The sequence below is a fragment of the Cupressus sempervirens genome, chromosome 2 (genome assembly GCF_028749045.1).
Source record: "Cupressus sempervirens isolate cs-2001-9-10 chromosome 2, ASM2874904v1, whole genome shotgun sequence".
Lineage (NCBI taxonomy): Eukaryota > Viridiplantae > Streptophyta > Pinopsida > Cupressales > Cupressaceae > Cupressus > Cupressus sempervirens.
The window spans coordinates 780,721,677-780,738,652 of record NC_143119.1 but is presented as its reverse complement, the minus strand read 5'-3'; the positions used below and the strand labels follow the sequence as shown (position 1 = coordinate 780,738,652).

At 38.7% G+C, this 16,976-nt stretch overlaps 1 protein-coding gene across 7 annotated transcripts in view; it reads right to left on the bottom strand.

The window, feature by feature from the left end:
- Positions 1-16,976, bottom strand: part of LOC149575791 (uncharacterized) — a 315,107-nt gene that overhangs the window by 37,109 nt on the left and 261,022 nt on the right. The gene's annotated exons all lie outside the window — the stretch shown is intronic.

Genomic DNA, 16,976 nt, shown 5'->3' with positions numbered 1-16,976 from the left:
ATGACTATCTATGATTATCATCCGCTGCTGCAAAAGAAAAGAAACCCTAAAGATTTCCAGAGAGTACAAGAGACATTTCTAGCTAGACTAGTTTTCGAATTGCAGGGGAACGAGAATAGAAGGTTGTTTGAAGAAGTTGTTCAGCTAATTACAATTTATGATAGTTTCTTTGTCCAGTTTCCTAGGTATTGTTTAGACAGATGTGTGCTAATTGAGATATGTTGACAAGTAGCTGATGTGGACAAAAAATGTAAAGTCAGGATAGGGTCTGGATTTGTCTTCCCTATGGAATTGGGTCACTATCGCTGCAAGAGCATTCAAGATGCTTTTAAATTGGATATTGAATTTAAAATTGTGAACTTTAAGCCCTATTTGGCCTGGTGTAGATTTGATAGTAAAGGCTTCGCTCAGTCTCAATTTGAACTAGACCCCTCATTCACCCATGAACTTCAGATGGAAGATTATTGGGTGGATTGCAAAGATGACTTCAAAGTAAGAAAGAGGTAATATGGTTCAGATTTACTTTGATACAAATTATAGAGTTCAAGTTACCAATGGAGATTTGTGGGATTGAAGAGGCTGGGAACAAAGAAGTAGTGTATCCAAAATTTGTAGAACAGGTTGAAGCCTTCCCTATATCCAAACTAGATTGGAGCAAGTTGGAGGAGCATGACCTCCATGCAAGAACACTTTCTATCATTAACATGACTGAGGAATGGCTTAAAGAGAAAAGGCAGTAGAAATCGAAAGGAACAAAACAGATTCCTCGGATAGATTCAACTAGGTCTAGTTCAGCATTGCCTCCCTTACATATTGATGAAATCGTGCCATGTCACTCTGTAGGTAATCAAGAATTGTTGTGGTTCCACAACACACACCCCATTTTCTAGTTTGAAAATCGGGACCCCAATTTTTTCTTTTAGTTCATGGTAATCTACTCTTCAGAACAGAGTGTCTTCCAAGATGCCTTGGAGAGGAATACTATGGTCTAGGTCTTGTAGTTGGGAATAGGTAGCGTCATCCAAATCTGGTGGTGAGAACAATTAATCTTTGACATAGTCTATATAGTGTGCATTGGCACAAAACAAAGCTACCATCTCCACAATCTCCACACACGCACATGTTGCACACCATACACAGGTGTGCAACGTACACACCTCCCCCTCCAACCATTTTTGCCAAGTGCACTTGTGTAGTTGCAAACATGCGCAAGTGCGCAAAAACTATTGTTGCATTTTTGCCAGTTTGTCTAGAGGCTTAGGGTTTTTTGTCATCTTGCTGAATTGTCTAGAGTCTTTTCACCTTCTAAACACGTCTCACTGACATCTATTGTTTTCGTGTAGATTACCATGGCATTGCATGTGTAGATTCAACATAGGCACCTTAAGAGTTCAAATAGAAGAAGCTTAAGAAGCTCACGTCTATGCCAATGTTGTTCTATAAGGATGACACAAATCATCAAAAAAATCAGAAATAAGTATACAAGACTGGTCAAAGACCCCATTTGAGCAAAACCCAGAAATTGTTTTCAAATCTGGGAACTTTGATTTTTTGGCAAAGTTGCATACCTTGCGTAGGTCCCGAAGGTGCACAAGTACACATGTCCGCAATTTGAAGATTTGGTGATGGAATAGATTTTGTCTCCAAAGATGCACAAGTGCGCAATTTTGAAGTCCTGGAGATGCGCACATCCATAGGTCCCCAAGGTGCGCAGGTCTGCATTTTGAAGTTTTGGTGGAGGAATAAATTGTCTATAAAGGTGTGTAGGTGAGACAATTGTTAAATACTTCTAGCTGCGCCGACAATTAGCTGCCAGTTCCAATTTTGAGGCATTTTCATTCATTGAAAATGCGTTTTTGTGATTTTGGAGGCAGTTTAACTAATAGAAACACATGGAGAAGGTCAAGTTCTCATTTTTAGAAGCTTTGGAGGCTCAAGTTCCATCTAAAGTCTTCTTTCTTCTTATCTCCTTCTTCTATGGTAGTATTGAAGTCATGTCAAGATCCATGCACCATGTAATTAATAAAATAAAGAGTGCAGGCCTACTTAGCACCTAGTTAAGAGTCTGTTTGTATATAGTTTTCACAAAATTAGTGTTTTTAGCATGCTTTTTGCAAGGAAAAATCCCAAGATCAGAAAATTGCATGAAGGATTGGGTTTTTTATAAATACGAAAAATGTAATATGTACTCAAGGATAGTATTTTGATGCAATAAAGCTATGCTATTGGTGCTCTCATTTTGTTTGTAATGTTTCTTGTTGGAATGTGTGTTTCCTTTATGAATTTCATGTTCATGAATAGTGATGGAACCAATAGTTTTATTGTGTTTAAATGCTTGTGTGATCAATTAGTTCTAGTGTCTGTCATATTTTAGCAAATTCCTTTGTTGCGACGAGTTGGAGAAAGGATTGTTCTACAGGTTTGCATAGCGACTTGTCTCGTGCATGTGCACTTTCTGTGGCTGCATGATTTGATGAATTGTGAAATATCATATAGTCTTTATTAATTCCTTTGACGATTGCATCAGTGGAGTTAAGGACGCACTACTCCCAATTTCATTTGTTTTCTACTTGAACCTTTTGAAAATTTAATTCAAAATTTAATTCATAGACGCATTGTTACTATGACTTATGTCTATTAGAAATTTCATTTTCAGCAGTTTGCTTTAGTTTCTTGTTACCCTATCTCAGTAATTTGCTTTTGAACTTGCATTCATCATAACATTTGAAAATATAAAAAATATATTGGTTTAAAATTCTGCAGAATTTACAGATACTAGGGAAGGCCTCCTTGTGAACAAACATATTTATCTTCAATTCAGCTAATAAGTAGGTTGAAAAAAAACCATCTGGAACCTCGGAGTTGGTTAATTTGATCAGCTTTTTAATAGAGAATTTCATAAGGATTTCTACCATTGTCATCGTGCAAAACAAATGCTCAACAAGAACCTAAACCCCCTATGCAAAAACCAGTTTAGGTTCAAATTCAACCTTCACCGTGGATTACCCATTCACGAACCCATAGGAAAAAGGTGCAAGAAAAGGTTATGGAAACCAACACTTTAAGCTCGCTGACTGTTGGAAACCCTTCAGAGCTCCAAACACCTCAAACCAAAGGCAACTCCACCTGTGATGTCCCTTGTTGGAGCATCCCATGGATTACTTCAAATTTCTCACTATTTGACTATCTAGTCTTACAACCTCAGCTACCTAATAGAGAAAATGATTAATATGACTTGTTACTTCCAATATTTTGAGAAATGATCGTTTATATATATATATAGGGATGACTTTATTGCTGACTTGTAGGACAATATTTTCTTCTTTTGATATGTCCCAAATTGTGTCACAACTTGGTAGTTTCTAATATATCACTTAATGGAGGTGAATGGTTATCTACCCTTAATATGATTATACATCTATAATCCTACAAAATGATTCATTGCAAGAAATGCCATAGTTAGAGTTTTAATTGTCTTCCACTAGTGTCCAATCCTATATTGCCCCTCTCATTAGGCAAACTGGTTTGTATACATTTAAGGGTCAATCAGATTGTATGTATTAATCATTTGATGAGAAAAGGGAGATCAAGTTCTTTCTGATTCTTATTGCTTAAGCTAGGAGTTGATGTGATCCATTGATGATATATCCTCTTAACAATATTCATTCATTGGGGACCCCTCTAAACAGCCTTGGATTCAAATTGTTAAAAGTATTATTGTTTATATTAGTGACTTGCTCAAGATCCTATTCGCTGCAGATGGATTGAATCTGTACATAGGAAATGCATAGTCTTGCTGTGATTGATTGATGACATTTTTGTATATTCAATGATCAGCTATATGTGGACATATTCTACTTGCCATTATATTCATCTTTGTTATGTTCTGAATGTTATTCAACTGTTGATGATCCTCATTCAACTCAGAGAATTTCTTCGTTATCAGGTCTTTTAAAACCTTATTTGTTGCTATGCTTTCCAACCTTCCTTGGTGTTTAGATTCTTTAGAGTTGTATGACTGAATTCAGAATGGGCATAAAATATTTGGATTTCTTTCCTTGATGCAATTAGCTCGCTACTTCTGTAATTGCTTGATATGATCATTTTGGGTAACTTGTATTTGGTTGATAATATTTATATTTCCTGTTATAAAAACTGTTATTCCTTCATGGTATTGGCTTTATTCGAGAATTCAGATATTTCTATATTGTTGTTTCTAAGAGGAAGGTCCATAATGGATAACTGTTGTTTATCGTACAGGGTTAAAGGATACTTATCGCATGTGGTATACCAAGATATTACACAAAATAGATACTTTATTCATATACGCAATATGCACTTCAATGCTTACAATACGATTCAAATGATTACAATGATGATCCAAAGTCCCTTCCGGACGGTGTACATATACTTTTCCGAAGGGGTGACTCAACCGTCAAGTGCCCTTTCGGATGCTACTCTACCCATCAACTACAATATAAAATTTCCTGACAACATCATCCCCCCCAAAAAGTAAAGTCATCTCCGGACGACAATTACAAACTTTCCGAGATAGGTTAACAAAATGGAATACATTAATTGTCACTAACAAAATAGATCTTTTTCCATTACATCACATTCACATTCCTCCCGTGCCTGCACCAAACTGGTCTGCAAAACTGTTGCATCTGTAGCTTCTGCTAACACAATATTGTCTCCTTAGCCAATCTAACCTTGATAGCCACTTGTGTCGCCTTCTCTGCTTCCAACTCCTGGGTACACTAAGCCAAGTGTTGCTCTTACTGCCTCCAACTGGACGGTCAGCTCCTCTAAGCTCTCTATGCATCCACCAAGATAGCCTCACGTCCAACACCTACTCTGAGTGCCTCAAAGTGTAGCAACTCTCTCGAAAGGCTTGCTCCAGTGCTCTCTCTATCTCTGGCACACAGACACTCTATGCCTACAGTAGCTCTAGGTCTCATCAACTGGTCACACTTCCCACGACTGATAATTGAACTGATTGGGGATCTAGGGGGTAGCGGTGCCAACGGGGTTGATGGGCAGTGCCCTCGCGAGGTCCTGGGGTGGAGCACCAAATTAGCACCCTCAAACCCACATAGAAGTCCATGGAACACACCATTTTTGTGATTTTCTTCCGATCCCACACTCTTTCTGCCAACCACTTATGTTTTCTTCATTACCTGTTTATGTCTTTCCCTCTAGTACCATACGTTTTCGATTGTCAACTGTTTTGATTTGTTGTCATTTTTTTTAGAACCTCCTATCACCCCTTCTTTTGTGTTCGTACGGTGGTCTCTCTCTGTTATGTTACAACCCTGCTGCCAATACCGTACAGTTTCTGCATTCGTTATGTTATAACCCTATTGCCAATACCATACAGTATACGACTACACAATGCACTACCTTTGCAGAGTATTTTGTACGCTCACTAGAGTATGCACTAACAATGGTTGTACGACAACGTTTTGTTGCCTGACCATACGGTGCTCTTCCTAGGTCATACGGACTACCGTACGAACACAGAAGAAGGGGTGATAGGAGGTTCTCTGAGTCGAATGAGGATCATCAGTAGTTGAATAACATTTAGAACATTTGTTGAATAACACTAAATAGACTGTCACCAAATACAGGTAGTCAGTTATCTTTGCAACCTATGTTCAAAGTTTCAAACCAATACTTTTTAATCACGTCTGAGATTACCATCTTCTAAACTAATATATTGCACCTTCAAATATATGTAAATTGTTCCATGATATTTTAGCCTACTATAGAAAGAAACATGGCACATTATGGCATCCTATAAAACCATCTCGGCGACTCCATCTTTTGCTTGTCTATGCGTTATTATGATTTGTTGTGGAAGCCTCTCAACGTGTTATTTTATTGTCTCCTAGATATACTATACACGAAAAATGTTAGTTTTGTGAAGTACACTACAGATAAAATGTAGATTGCTGAATTGACAGATTTACCAGCTGTGTAATGTCCTCTTTATCATGAACATCAAGTTTAATAGGATTAGCCTATTACTTGAGCCTCATAGGCTAATGGAGTTGTTCAGATTGGAGGCCAATTCCAACTCCAGAGGTTAAGGATGTTCAGAATTGCTCTTTGTTTGAGTCAGATTGACACTCTTATTATAAATAATAAGTGTCGATTTTGGGTCAGTGAGAGTTCCTATCTTTAGCAGGGCACATGTAGAGTTTGTTATTAGTATGGAGTTGTGGTGACATGGAGGGATTTTCCAGTTTGGGACTTCCTATTTATAGTAAGTCAAATTATGGTTAGAGCTATTTCTAGCAAGAGTACCTAGACTTGTGGTATGCACAGTGGTTAACTCATTCACTAGTTGGCTTAGTTTCAGGAACTTACTATTTATAGTAAGACAATGGATGTTAATGAGGAACCTTTATCATTTTTAGTAAGGCAGTTGGATGCAAAATGGATACAATGATTAACTCTTAGGTTCAGACAGAAACAATGAATAATGATTATTTTTGGAGATATGTTATTTTAATTATTAATAAAGTAATACTTTATTAATTATTCACGAGAAAGTGCAATTATAAAGTTCTATTTTCACTTTTTGCGAAAGGGATCACATAAATGACTTAGAAGTCATTTAATAAAGTGCATCACAATGATATATATAACTTTATGGTTTAAGTACACTTTATTTAAAAGGCAGTTTTATAAATTTTACAACTATACTTTATAATAAGTGATGAAATGTTATTCAAAAGGGAGATATAAGTGTTTAATAAAGCGTACTCTATATTTCAATGTGTGCATCAAAAGGTGAGGAATACAATTAAATGTTATATTTTAAATGCAACAAAAACAAATACACTTGTAAGCTATGAGAAGTGTATTCATGAAGCCTCATGATTGATTACTACTTAGGAATTATAAAAGCCAAAGGCAAAAGGAAATGGATTCATTCATGACTTTGTGTTTTCTTTTGTTGTGTGAAGAGAAATTTGGACCAAGGGTTTCAGTATTTCAATGTGGTGGAATTGTAAATTGTGCATAGGCTTCAGCACTTTGAATTGGTGAAACATCCCACTAATTGTGCAACAGCAATGGCTTTATATCAGAAGCCACAATTGTGCTTTCAAGTGAAGGATTTGGAGTTTGATTGAATGAAATTACAATCAGTTTGTTGCAAGGGTTAGAAGATCAATAAATAATACAGTTTGTAGCCTGTAATATAGCAGTGTTTATGAATTTTTTAAGGCAGCTGCAGGTAATAGGCAGCTGCATGAGCCAGTGATAGTGACTTGGGTTGATTCAGAGGCATATTGGGTTTTTTTTGTGCTAGTAGATTGGTAATTGGTGCTTACACCTGCAATACTATTTGGGGTTTTGATTGCAAGCTGTAATAGTTTTCAGGTTTTTTAAAATTGAAAATAAGTTATATGTCAATGCATTTGATTATCATTGTATATATTTCAACTTCTTAAATTGCAATAAGAGGAATTTTTGTGAAATGTTACAGCAGTGAATTTGTATGCAAATTGTTTGATGAAATGTCATGTCTATACTGCTCATAACCAGCTTACTAGTTTTCATGACAAGTATTTGACAAAATGCCAAGTTGAATATTAAACAAATTTGAATGGTATTTCATAGTTGTTTGCAAGTCCATCACAATTAAAATCAGATTATTGATGAAACCAGTTTTGTTAGTTTGCATGCAAAGTATTTGACAAAATGTCAAACCTCTAAAAGTGAAGCAATGTGGTGTTTGTCAAAGTTACAGACAATAAGCATTCTTACATGCTGATTCTTAGTAAGAACCATCTTAGGGATTTCAAATTGGGTTTTGATTATGTTTAATTTTCAGGACTTTAGAATAGAGGAGTGCAGATTGGGCACAACGGTTTGTCTATTATGATCAAAGTGGCACAACATTAGCAAGGTGACTCCTTTGTGAGATTGACTTGGAACCCTAGGATCATGTTGATTTGTATTTCAGCAGTTATTAAGGATGAGGGAGCTAGTGTTAATATTATTGAGTTTACTCGTATGGCATTGGTTTGGCTCTAATTGGTGGTTAAAAGAAGTTTCTTTTGTTGGTACCCTATAGGGACAATACTTTGAAAGTTTAGTACTACAGATCTCTTAGGTTTACTTAGGGACCATGAGATCATTCTTGGTTTCAGTCTGGATTAGTTTGATGATTTTGGGATTGTATTGGCATTGTTTGAGGGTAATAAATCTTTGAAAAGTGTAGACTGCAATGTCCCCATTTTAAGGTTCGCTAGTAGGCAGTTGTTGCTGACTTTCTAGGTTTGTGTCAGCTTGTTCATAGGGGTAATTTGACAAACACAATGATGGTGACAGACATGATGATGGACTTGGCAAAGGACATGGTGGCGGTGATGACAACAGAGACAATGACGATGACATACATGGCGACGGTGACAACAACAGACACAATGATGGTGATGGGCACAATGAAGGTGACAAAAATAGACAAAACTATGGTGATAGACATGACGACGGTGATGACAACAAACACAACTATGGTGATGGGTACAACCATAGTGAGGGACATATAACCATGGCGATAGACATGACCACAATGATGGACATAGCTTCAGTGAAAGACACACAAACTCGACAACAAACATGACCTTGGTGACAGACACATCCTCGGGGATGAACACAGCCTCGATGATAGATTGAGCCTCTGCAACAAACATAGCTTCTATGATGGACACAACCTCAGCAATTGATAGAATCTCTATGGAAAATAGTTTCTCGACGACAGGCACAACTATGGTGATGGGCACAACTTGATCCGTCCATGTCTTCACAAGATCCATGCAAGTAAGATCTTCATTATTTAGGTGTTCTCTCCATGTTGATGTAGAAGAAAGATTTACCAAATCCTCTTGGAGCAGCCCTGTAATCATGCCTTCCTTCTTGTGTAATACATCACCCTTATTGTTGTCATCTATTTTCTCCCACTTGTGTAAATAAGATATTAGTTTTTCTTCACAATGCTTGAAAACATTACTGACCAATCTACATGTTGCTACAAAGGGGACACATTCAAGATTACGGACAACCCATAACATAGATGTGATGGGTTGGGATATTTCATCCATCTCTTCAATGCATGAAATCATAAGGCTCTCCATAGCAACTGAAACCTTAGTATCATGATCTTCCTCGATGGTGACCAAGAAGTGATGAAACATGTCATTGACCAAATTTTGCAACTCAAGATCTAAGAGGAGGTTACCCACTTTGACATTTGCACAATTCTCCAAGATTGTAGATTTCCTGACAAAAGGATCACCACTGATTTCATCTAGGCTCTGAAAGCTGTCAACAATCAAATGCAAGACCTCTATCATGGTGTTATCATCATATGGTGCTCTAGGAGCCGAAATTCTCAAGACCTCATTAAGACATGTTGCAACAGCCAACCTTTTTCCCTTGTCATGGTGTCTTAAAAGCCTGGGTTGACTTAAGGCATCCTTAATCGGCGAGAGGATTCTTTATATAAATCTTGAAGGTAATTGGTTAACCTTACACAAACATACTTCCAATATATCTAATGAAAGATCAACACGCTCACTGAGCTCTTTGCCAGTCCTTTGTAGTGCCTTCAACCACCACTCTCCATTGCTACTTGGTGCTATAGTGCGATCCTAATCCCAAAATCTCTCAATCATCGCCACAGACTCGCAAGATCACTAGCTCTAATACCAATGTAGTGTCTCGAAGGGAAACTCGGCTTGAAGGCGATCTTAGGCCGAAGGGGATCTCAACCCGAAGGGGATCTCTGTCTAGAGACAATCTCGATCCGAAGGCAATGACTTCCCGAAGGGGATCTTGTTTACCGTACAGGGTAAAAGGATACTTATCGCATGTAGTACAGTAAGATATAACACAAAACAAATACTTTATTCATATACGCAATATGCACTCAAATGCTTAGAATATTATTATGATGGTTACAATGATTTTGATGATTACAATGATGAGCCAAAGTCCCTTCTAGATGATGTAAATATACTTTCCTGAAGGGGTGACTCAACTGTCACTCGCTCGTTCGGATACAATTCTACTCATCGGCTATAATATAGAATTTACTGATAACATCATCCCCCCCAAAAAGAAAAGTCATCTCTGGACGACAATTACAAAATATCTAAGACTGATTAACAAAACGGAATACATTAACTGACTAACTATAACAAGATAGATCTGTTTCTGTCACATCACATTCACTTTCCTCCTGTGCCGCCTTCTCTGCTTCCAACTCCTAGGTACATTGAGCCAGTGTTGCTCTATTGCCTCCAACTAGATGGTCAGCTCCTCTTGAGTTCTCTATGCATCCACTAAGACATCCTCACATCCAACACCTACTCCGAGTGCCTCAAAGCATAGCACCCCTCTTGAAAGGCTTGCTCCAGTGCTCTCTCCACCTCTGGCAGGCAAACACTACATGCCTGGAGCAGCTTCAGGTCTCATCAACTGGTCACACTTCCCACGATTGATAACTAAACTGATTGAGGTTCTAGGGGACAACGCCCCCAATGGGGTCCTAGGGTAGAGCACCAAATTAGCACCCTCAAACCCACAAAAGTCCATGGAACACACCATTTTTGTGAATTTTCTTCTAATCCCACACTCTTTTTGCCACCCGCTTATGCTTTCTTCATTACCTATTTATGTCTTTCCCTTCGGCACCATACGTTAATCATTATGAATTGTTTTGATTTGTCGTTGTCTTTTTTTGTTTTTTTTAGAACCTCCTATCACCCTTCTTTTGTGTCCTTACGGTGGTCTATTCGATCTACTTTCCCTGCTTGCATTCGATTTATCTTAGATCGTACGGTGGTGGCATCCTCTTTCCCTTTGCCATACGTTGGTCACTTTCCCTACCTCCATACGGTGCAAAATGTGCTCACTTTCTACACTTTCTTGCTCTATGATTGTACGGTGCTTTTCAGACAACTGGATGGCTGTATGGTATCCGTACGATATCTATAACATTACTATCTCCTAGCAATCCTCATTGTTGTACGACACTTTTTCTTTGCTCTCTAGTGGCCATACCTTCCTTAAGCCCTATGGTTACCTCAACTAGCTGCACGATAGATTTTATATCGGCTGCTAACAACCCCTTCCAAGGTCGTACGGTCTACTAAACTGGCCGTACGGTGGTCATTTTACACTCCCTAACTCCGTGCCGTACAAACCATTCTATTTTACATTTACTGGATGTCCCTATGACAGTACAAAATCTTTAGCTGCACGGCTTTGCTTGGCTTCTTGTCCGTATGGCCATACGGTGTTGTTATGTGAGTCATACACTTAGTGAACCACTAAGCCATATGGTCATCTTCTTCTCCTGTGCTCAATACATATGATTTATTGAAGCTGTACGATATTTCTATGCCTCCTTTCATCGTCTCCTTTACCGTACGATCTCTGCTTTCCTATTTATGATTGTCGTATGGACGATACAATTGGTTTCAACCTTTGCTATGGTGTCTCCTTCTGTCCATATGGCCGTACGGTGGCTACTTGTTCGGATAGCTCCTTTTGATCTTCCTTCGTACGATTCTAGTTTCAATCTCTTCTCTGAGGTATGTTATTATAGGGCTCATCTTTGTTACTCATATGGTAATATAAGACTAATAGCCGTACGACACTCATATTGTTTCAAATTTATTACTTTATTACTTCTTGGCCATACTCAGGAAATGTGCTCAACTTTATATATTATCTACATTTACTTATCTTACATATATACATTCTTTATCTACTATTTTTATATTTTTCCAAGTTGTTTGGATGCAAAGGTGCGTTATTTCTTTCATGGTAGATTTTCAACTTCGGCCTTTTTACTGCATCAGGCACCTCCTTCCCGTCCAATGTCCATAATTTGATTGCTCCATTATCACCAACTTCGCATATCTTGTATGGTGCCACCCACTTCACTTTGAATTTTCTTGGTCTAATCTCTTTCCGCCCATATACTTCAAAACTAGCTGTCCTGGTTGAAATTTATTCAATTTTAAATGCTTGTCATGCCATACCTTATGCCTATTTTGTGTAACTTCTGTGGCCCATTGTGCTTGCAGTCGTTGCTCGTCCAGTTTATTTAAATTATACAATCTTTCTCTCAGGCTTTCCATATCTCCTAGCTTATTTTCAATTGCAATTCTCAAACTTGGTACCAGGAATTTCGTTGGCTGCCACTCCTTGCCGTCAACAACTGTATTCTTGATTCTAGAACCTTCACTCTATACTGCTGAAGTTTTTATTTAGTCCTTCCTCTTTGTTACCTATGCAAACCATATGATGTGTTTTCCTTGCTGCCGGCACCTTTCTACTAAATCCGTGGTGCTGTGTAACCTTTTCTTTCTACACGGTTGGTTCATTGTATACTGTACGATGGAATCTTTCCTTTTGTTGGGTTTGTTCGATATGTTCTTCTTCTTGTACTAGCCATACTATATGTTCTTTCCTTTAGCTTCAGCTGTAACTGCCTTTCCTTCTTTCGCTTCTCTGTATTCCTTCGGACATTCATTTTCCTCTCCTTTATTACCTTCGTCGAACCTTAACATATTACAGCTATGAAAGAGCTTTAGTCCTCCATCTGCCAATGGAGTAGGCCATTCACCGAGTCCAAGTCATCATCGTTAGACTCTCCTTCCAGTCTCAATACTCCCTCTTCATCAAGTTCCATTCTCTTCTTCCCCTCATTGTCCCCTCCACCTTTGCCTTCATAATCCGATGACACTGCCTCCTCACCTGCCATCTGTGTGTGTAGGTCAATTATAAATCTTCGGCCTCCGCATTCCATGGATAGGGTATTTCGTTTCCAGTCATGTTTCACTTTTACTTGCACCAACCAACCCTGTCCAAGGATAGCATCATATCCTTTTCTTTTTAGCAGAATGAGCACAAAATCTAATAAAAAATGGTTGCATTCCAATAGTTACCAGCGGCGCCATCAAGGTTCCCAATGGCTTGATTCCGTGCTAATCCGCTGTGAGTAACTGGAATGTAGGTGGCCACAATGTAGGTTGTCCCAACTTTTTCCATATATCCTCTAGTAACACATTTACACTTGACCCTCCATCCACAATTGTGTCTATAAGTACAGTTTTGAGGATATCCATCTCTACTACTGCTAGATGTCTTCCTGTTGTGAGTGCTAGTAGCATTGGGTTTGTTGCATTCGTTCCACTACCATCCTTTCCTATTTCATCTGTTGCTTTTAGAATTGGTGTCATATTCAAAATCGCCGTCCATAACTGAGGCATTGTAAGGTGGTCATTTAATTTTATAGGAACTTCTATTTGCATTACTTGTCTTATCATGTTTTGTTTAGCCAAGTTCCTCTTCAAGGTGTCGACAGTGTCTTTTACTTGTAAGTTTTCCATTTCCATTTGTTTTGCCAACTCCGTTTGTGCTTGTTGCAACCTCTTTTTTTCTTCCTCTGCATCAAGGTACTTTGCCTTCTTTGCTTGCTTGCACGTAATGGCTAGTGTTTCCTCATCACATGTTTCGATGCTTAACAAGTTCACCCCCTGCTTTGGGCATTTCAAATCTTCATGGTCTCCTGGACCACACCATCTGCATAACAGCCGCGGCATCTCCTTCATGGTACAATCTCTGGCGAAGTGCCCCCAGAGGTTGCATGCATGACATTGTATCATTAGCTGTCCACTTAAGTCATACTGTATTGAACTCTAGCCTTCATTGTTATTATTGTTATTATTATTACCACCCCTTTCGTGTTGGTTATTGTTACGGTATCCTCTTGAGGTTGCATCATTATTCGTGTTTGTTCCTGCTCCGACGGATACTTCCTGTGTCAATAGCACCTGTTGATGTCCCTTTGTCTTCATATTAAACGAGCATTCCTTTGTGGAATGCTCTGCAATTTGACAAATATCGCAAAATTGTTTTTTCGAGTAGGAGTCCTTTGTGTGGCCCTCCTTACAGTTTGTACACCACAATTCCCCCTTCACTAAGTCAGCATTCTTTTTCAGATTTTTAAATTCCTTCATGATTCATAGCATATCCTTCTGCAATGCTTGAACTTTCTTATTTGATTCTTCGTTGCTGCTGCTACTTTTGGACAATGAATTGTTTGAGTCCAACAATTTGTGCTTCTTCTTGCTTTTTTTTGCTCACTCTCCAGATTCATCGCCTGATTCTACACATCTGCGTACGATGTTGGAGGTACAATCTTCATTTTCTTCTTTAGTGTTGGTTGTAGCCCTTCAACAAACCATCATTTCTTTAATCCGTCAGCTGGTGGGCTCTCCATCTTCCCCACCAATTCTTTCAGCCTTCTTGCATATACACAAATCGTTTCATTCTTTCCCTTTTTTGTATTGCATATTTCTGCTACAATTTCATTATTGTCCCTTAGCAGTCGAAACTTTTCTATGAACTTCCTAACGTCTGCCCACGTAGTTAATTTCTATGGATCAGCATCCGAAAACCAATCAATTACTACACCCCATAGGGTCGTTGGAAACCATCGGACCCAGCCATCCTGGTCTATTACACCGTTCTCCATCCATATTGTTTCACATGTCTTGCAGTGTCTGATCAGATTTGTTGTCCCGTCACCATTAAACTTTGGCAATTTCTCCTTTGGTCCTGCCATTATTACTTTCTTCTAAAGTGGTGGTGCGTGTTGTGCACCCGTGTTGTTCTAAGTACCCGCATAGCTCTGAGGACCCACGTTGTTCTACACAACCATGTTGCTTCGGACAACCGCCCTACTTCCAACAACTGCATTACCTAGTGAGAAAAGATCTTCCTCAAGTGAAGTTGTTCGATTCTCTGCCTGTATCCGTTCATTAGGTGTATCGGGAACAAAGAGTTCACTCCATGCTCATGCTCCTTTGGCACTTCAAACCGTGCAAGTTGCTTCCCTTTTGTTCAGATTCTCTACCCTCGGCATATACAAGTTAAGGAACTCGTGCCTTGTCTCTTCCACCAAATTCAATCGCTGTCGAGTCTCTTCTAGCAATTCCTCAGTACTCCTCGGTCTACTAGGTGAACGCACTCCCTCTGTCTATACTCCTTCACCCCCTCAGTGTTCGTCGGTAATCTACTGAAGCTTTTGTTTGCGCTCCGCCTATTGTGCTAAAATTAAAACTTTGTGTGCTATGCGTATTTCATCCTTATCTTTTATCTTATTCTTATACTTGTTAAGCAGATTTGGCATTAATCTTCATAACACTTCCTTCATTCTAGGTTTGAATGGCAATGATGCCAAATGTTTACTGTACAGGGTAAAAGGATACTTATCGCATGTAGTACAATAAGATATAACACAAAACAAATACTTTATTCATATACACAATATGCACTCCAATACTTACAATATTATTATGATGATTACAATGATTTTGATGATTACAAGGATGATCAAAAGTCCCTTCCGGACAGTGTACATATACTTTCCCAAAGGGGTGACTCGACCGTCATGCGCCCGTTCGGATACAATTCTACCCATCGGCTACAATATAGAATTTACCGACAATAGATCTCGACCCGAAGGCAATTGCTCTAATACCACTGTAATATCCCGTAGGCAAACTCAGCCTGAAAATGATCTCGACCCGAAGGGAATCTCATCTCGAAGGGGATCTCTATCTGGAGGCAATCTCAATCCGAAGGCGATCTTAGCGGCCCAATCTCTCTCCACCTTTTCCAGGTTTGTCAATTAGAGGTGCCTTGCCCTCTACTTGCAAGAGGTAGTTAGACTCTACGACCATTCCCTCTAGCACAACATGAGTCAACAATCCTGTCATTTCATCACTTCCTTCTCCGTGCTTTTTCCCACACATGGAACCAAGTGCCAACTCAACTCCTCTTCTTGTCGATCCAGACTAGTGAGGCCTTGGAGGGCCTCCTTACAAGATCAATCCTCCCCTCGAATTGTTAGGAACTGATCCAAAACCCCTATTTATGTATGAGAGTTCCTCATAGTTGATTCGAGTGACTGGGATGTTCAAGATGTTCTCTAAGGTTTTTGGGGTTTCCTTGTTGGTTTCCTCTCCTTTAGTTGTTGTTTTTGTTCCTCTATTGTTTTTGTTTCTTGCTTGCATCTTTCGGGGCTGTTTCAGGGTGTTCCCACTGTTTTATGGCCCCCTGTTTTGCAAACTGCAGTCCCTTTAACCACCTTTGTGGTAATTTGTTGGATATTAATAATTTTATCCTATCTATGGGAAACCTTGTGTGGTTCTAGAAATTTGGACTTGGTCCATCTCAGCCTCTCTAAGGATGAAAATCCTCTTGAAAAAGAGTAATTGCCATAGTGAAAGATCTACTGGGAGTGGTATTTGTTGTAGATATCTTACAAGTACTTCATAGTGCAATAATAATTGGATTCAACAAATTTTTAATCTCAGCCTCTCTAAGGATAAAAATCCTCTTGGAAAAGAGTAGTTGCCATAGTGAAAGATCTACTGAGAATGGTATTTGTTGTAGATATCTTACAAGTACTTCATAGTGTATCAAATAATTGAATTCAACAAATTTTTAAGTCTCTTTAGAGACAAATTTGCAACTATTTTGGTTAGATTGCAAACTCTTGGTGTTGGATGCCTTGCCTAGAGTATTTGGAGTTTTCTGATGTTTTTAAGTTTTCAATGATTTATTTATGCTGGTTGAATTGGAGATTGATCATTGAAGTATATATTTAATTATGGATTAATGGTGTGGTATGGTATGGCCATATTGTGCCCTAGTCACTGGGGTTCCATATTGTGCCCTAGTCACTGGGGTTTCTAGCTTCAATCTTTGTAGACTTTTTCCTTGGATGTGGAGTTTTCAGAAAACTTGGATCATGATTTTCTTTGTCCAGTTGCCACTGATTAAATTCTAGGTATTTGTCCTTAAGCTGAACATACTATTTTAGTGTTTGTTGAACTGCTGCAATCTCATAGTTCAGTTCTGCTGTTCATACATTGGAG